Source organism: Myotis yumanensis, unplaced genomic scaffold (genome assembly GCF_028538775.1).
Source record: "Myotis yumanensis isolate MYYU_CA2020_CCGP unplaced genomic scaffold, mMyoYum1.0.hap1 SCAF_21, whole genome shotgun sequence".
NCBI classification, from domain to species: Eukaryota; Metazoa; Chordata; class Mammalia; order Chiroptera; family Vespertilionidae; genus Myotis; species Myotis yumanensis.
In genome coordinates, this window is record NW_027223772.1 from 4,365,456 (window position 1) to 4,371,249 (window position 5,794).

Consider the following 5,794-nt stretch of genomic DNA (forward strand, 5'->3'; position numbering starts at 1 on the left):
GCCAAGAATCAAGCAAAGGAATCCCAGGCAGATAATTCAAGCCACGCAAAGGCATGAGGACAGAAAGAAAGCAGTTGGCTCCGGGATCCCTGGGATGCTAAGGCAGCTGCAGCAGAGGGTATAGGACAGTGATGGCGAACCTTTTGAGCTTGGCGTGTCAGCATTTTGAAAAACCCTAACTTAACTCTGGTGCCGTGTCACATATAGAAATTTTTTGATATTTGAAACCGTAGTAAAACAAAGACTTATATTTTTGATATTTATTTTATATATTTAAATGCCATTTAACAAAGAAAAATCAACCAAAAAAAATGAGTTCGCGTGTCACCTCTGACACGCGTGTCATAGGTTTGCCATCACTGGTATAGGAGACGAGGTGCAAAGAGACGATGGTAGAAAAGGGCTACATTGTGACCTTTTATAGGATATTCCATGGTTTCCCCAAAGGATCAATGATTCATTAGATCCGAGGCAGCTCTTTAAGCTGTAGTAATTTTTAACATCCATTGTTTTCCTTTTATAGTTCCTTTCCTTTCCACACACCCTACAGTCTCATTTTGTACCTCCACAAACACTTCAAGAATCTGCTTTCATCTCTCTGGGTAATCGATAGCCAGAACATCTTTCTGTGTCCGCCGACCGAATCCAGTTTGTCACAGACTTTGACCACTTCCAACCCCAAACCTTTCTCTCTATTAAAAGATCAATGGCAGGGGAATTGAGACCCTTTGTGGTCTTTTAGGAAAATTCTAAGACCCCCAGTGAGGACATAGGAATTCTAATGATAGTTTTTCCCCCTTGTACTATGCCAGGAGTGTCACTCCCTGTATTTCAGTCTGTCTATTCTTTTGGTTAAAGTTCAGAGCAATATCAGTATCAGTGCTTGAAGGCTAAAAGATTTAGGTACTTGTGCTTAACCCACTGTTCTTTTCAAAAATGCTTTACTGTTTACCTCATTTTACTGGATTCTCACAAAAATCACAGGAAGTATGATTGCAACTATGACATGTGAAAGTGAGACAAAGGTAGAGTGAATGGGCCAAGGCCACTGGCTGGTCAGGGGCAAAGTCAGGACTCCGGTGCTAACCTCCTAATTCACTTTTCTATGGGACGTTCTTTCCTTGAAAAGGCTCTGAACAAGGAAACAGGAGAGCAGAGCGAATAGAGGAAATGGAGAGAGTAGAGTGAGAATGGAGGCCGGCTGTTGACTAGCTTGCCTCGTGCTACAGGAAGACGGTGGGTAGCTTGGGATGCGGGTGTCAGTTCCGACCCAAAGGAAGCTGTTTGGAGAAGCAGCAGGTGGTCAATCTCCAGAAAGTCCTCCCTAAATGAGACAATGGAGATGTCTCCTAAACCGACCAGGGGAGACACGATCTGCAGCCATTTGTGGGAAACTTTCTCCGGGCTTGGTGTCCTGGGGAGGCCACGTTTACAAATGCTCACTTTGCATCTTTAGGTGAGTTCTCCTCTTTGTTTGGCAAATACCCTCAATACAGTGGGGCCTTGACTTACGAGTGTCCCGACTAACGAGTTTTTTTGAGATACCAGCTGTCTCTCTGCCGATTTTTTGCATTGAGTTGATAGAGTAATTTGAGTTAACGAGCTCCTTAGTGAGCTTGGTCTCCGAACCAATTAAACTCGTAAGTCAAGGCCCCACTGTATTGTGATCCCACTGTATTGTGATCGAGTTAGAGGAAGTTTTCTTAAGGTTGTTACATAGGATAAAATGTCCACCATTGTGTGTGGTTAAAGACAAGGACCTCCAGGGTGAGTTTTTGGCCTTCATTTTTCTTTCCTACCTGTACGTGGGGTCAAGTGAACAGCCCATATGATACTACTTAATGTAATTTGGCACAATATGATAAAATTGTTTGAGACCAGCCTCTTAGAGTATAGCACAGCATGTGGAGGTTTAATTTTGACAACTTAATATTCTAATTACTCTTCAGGTATTTATTTTTTAGCATATCTACCTAGTTAACAGTCCCAGAGGCCAGAAAGACTTAGCAACTCACTCAGAGAGCATATGACAGCTTAAGTCTCTCCACTTCTTCTATTTTGTAATTATTGCATATGATGTGAGCAAATTTAATGAATTATTTTTGTCGCTTTACTTATAAATGCCTGAAATCAGAATTTTCATGGAACTTTACTTTAGCTATTATGCAGTAGAGGAATAATTTATGTCATGTCCTGGGTGAGAATACGAATCATTACAATGCATTTTCAATATTTATGATATTTTTTCATGGAAAATGAACATTTCACCAATTTTGTGTCAGTCTAATAACTTTGATTGGCATTCAGTATAGTACCTTGCCTAAAATATAGCAGCAGATGTCGTACACATTTCGGGGTTACTGATTTGTGCAATGTTCCTTGCAGTCTGCGTGGATGTGTTTGGTGGTGGCGTGGTTGCATGCAGATGATCCGCTCTACATTCCTTGTAATGCTTGTGATTGCTCTCATGGAATGATTTTCTCTATTAAGTCACCGTTCTCAGTGAACTCAAAGCAAGAAGTCACCTTCCTTCTTCCTAGTCAACTTGTACCCTAATAGAGGAATATAAATTCTAGTTTTTGAAATTTCCATAAATGAAGATTTAAAAAATTCCTTCTACCTACTTACAGTGTGATATTAACAGTACTTTTACTAATAAAGTTTAAAACATCTGTATTGTGTTCTGTTTATGATGTTTATGAAGTATTTGGGATCTGTATTTTGAGAACCATTAAAAACCAAAATGTATATTCATATAAGGATAAATTTGAATTTCTGTTGAATTTTTTCTCTCCTTATTATGGATAAATCTCAAAGAGGAAATTAGCATTGTAAAGTATCCTGTGTTAGGAATTTCTCTTGTAAGTCAACATCCTAACAATGTTTAAAATTCTACATATGTTGGTAATCTTTACTATGTTTAAGTCTCTTATTGGGACAACTTTAAAAATGTCCATTTTCAACACAAGTCACAAGTGAACTGGATAATTTGCATATGGCATCTATCTGTCCAATCATATGTATCATCACTAATTAGTTTTATTTGTTCTTAGGCCACATAGATAGCATCAATGATAGCATATTGTCTCCACTTATCAAGTTTTTACCTTTAAAGTTGTTAGATGAATTTGTGGTACAGATAAAAATGAGTGCTGCAAAGAATATTAGACTAGAAGAGATGACCTATGGGCTTAAATTCCAGATCTCTCAGGAACCAGCCATGTACTTGACCTTGGGCAAATCACTCCACCTCCTCTGGCCTCATTCACTTTCTTCGCCTGTGAAATGAAAGTTTGACTAGATCATTTATAAGGGCCCTTCCAAATCTGTGATTCTCTGTTTCAGTTTTCTTCTTTTTCCAGCTGAAAGATGAAGGATTGAAGGGCTGTATTAACATTGAGCGAGAGAACACATGGTTTTATTCATGCCTGCCTCTCTGAAAGAGTTCACAGAGTTTCCCGGTGTGAGATTCTGACCCTGTCACCTTGATGCACTCCTGTTTGAGAAGGCTCCCTTGTGCGTTTGTCAGCCCGGGGCTTTTCTTCACAGACGGCGCCTACAGGCTGCAGCACTCTCATCTCTCAACTGTCTGAACACCTCCTGCATTGCTAATCAGTTTTTTTAAGCAATGGTTCTCATTAAATGAACTGAGTTTCCTCAAGAGGCTATGACATGTTTCCCTAGATATCCAGGGATCCATCAACTGACCCCAGTAAGGTTGCTTCAACTTATGCACACCTGCTAATGGGTCCACTCAGTTAATTCTTCAGCACTCTTTCCTGGTCCAAAGAATATATTGGTACAAGAGGATGTTAATTCCTGTATAAAATGGCTTTATTTTTTTGCCATTTTAATATTCTCTTGTTTACAGGGGCATAGGCCCCTTAGCCCTCCAGATTTTTTTCATCCTCCATTTGCAGCCTTCAGGTGATTAATAAGCTTCTCTCTCCTTAAAGGGAAGGTTGGGTTTCTTTCCTTTCGGAGCTGGTGTTGTCACGGAGATACACCGGAGCCCAAGTCCTTGCGTAGTTACTTCTGCGGTGTGTAACCCACTCTCTGATGGCATCTTGGGCTCTGTCACAATTGAGTGCAGATGCAGAAAGATCAGATAAAGCAAGAGATTCCTAATCCCCTTTCCAGATACCCCGCCTTCACCTTGTGGCATCTTAGTTGTCAATACTATTGCTTTTTTACTCATTCAAACCACAGCTCTTTCTCCGTCTCTAAGGGAGGCTACCTACTTTTCCTAGGCTCTCTGCTATCCTTCATGCCTCTATTCCTTTAAGGGAACCAAGAGAAGATAGATACCTATTGAAAGCATGAAAGACAGTTTTCCCCAATTTGGCCATAGATCCCTCATAAACTGCCCCCCCCCCCCCCCAATCCTCTAAATGCTAGAACTCTCATGGCAGTTTTGCCTTCTAAGTCATCTCAAGGTGAAGGCAATTCCATGTTTTATTTACTCTTTAGCATTCTTACCTGCTAGCCTGTATTTACCTCTTAACTGAGTTCATGGCCTGGCTTTGCAACTGTTGATACAAAAAGAATGAATTTTTTTTACACAGACTTTAATGACCACTTCAAACTTGCCATGAGGTTATAGAAAGCCTGTCAATAACCATATTTCTAAAGCCCTAAAAGGTAACAAATGAGTCTTCCTTTTCTGTCCTTCAAAAGAACTTGTAATTCTGATTACCTTTTTTTCTGAGTCTCCTGTGTTTAGTTTGGGCTTTGCAGAGCTGAGGTGATTGAGTCAGTGTCCCTGGAAGACAGCTGTGCCTGGCAAATCAGCTTATTTGGTTATAATTTATTCTGTGTTTATTTTCGCTTTCATATCTCCTGGCCTTCATCAAGTCTTATGTTTTTTTTCAGCTATGACTCAGCTGTTAAGAGAATTACTTGTTCTCTCTTGGACCAGAATGTTGAAGGGGAATCAATGTCACACTCTGCCCCACAGTTCTCAGTAGTAGAGGTTGTTAATTAGCAAACTTTTTAGAGCCATTTGTTACCTACCATGGTTCCTTGAATGAGAGGGAGAGAGAGTGAGAGATAGATAGATATGGGGGAGGGAGAGGAATCGAAGAATATAAACGTATTTTATGCACATGAATATGCATTTTGTGGATGAGGCATAAAGTTTTCATGAGATTCTTAAAGGAATCCATGTCCCCCCAAAGTTAAGATTTCCTGCTGTCGATGATAAATCTGGGAATAAAGTTCTGGGCTAAAAGAAATGCTAGTGTTTTCCCTTAGAACTTATCTTCTGTCATAACAATAGAGCATATGATTCTAGGTTTACTAGAGATGGTGAAGGTTTATGTAAACCATCTTTTAATGATACCCTGACCTGCCATAATTAGAATCAACCTCTATATGCACCAATTCTAGGCAGCAGTAGGCTTTAGCTGGGTCACTGGGCTCATCTCTGGTTTCTTCTGCTCCCTATAGGCCAGATTTGTTTTGAGGCAGTTAGGGAAAACTAAGAAAGGCAAGGTAAAGACCTTTGATGGGTGGCCTCTAGGAGGTACGGTGGAGTTTTACCTCCAAGGGCAAATTGTGCTTAAGCCTTTTCTATATGTAAATGGGTAGCTCAGTTGGCTAGAGCATTGTCCTGATACACCAAAGTTGCAGGACTGATTCCTGGTCAGGGTACATACAAAAATCAACCAATGAATGCATAAATAAGTGAAACAATAAAATCTCTCTCTCTCTCAATTTCTCTCTCTTGAAAATCAATTAATAACCTAAGTTATATTTTCAAACAAAGAAGAAAATTGATAATTCTCTTTGTTTT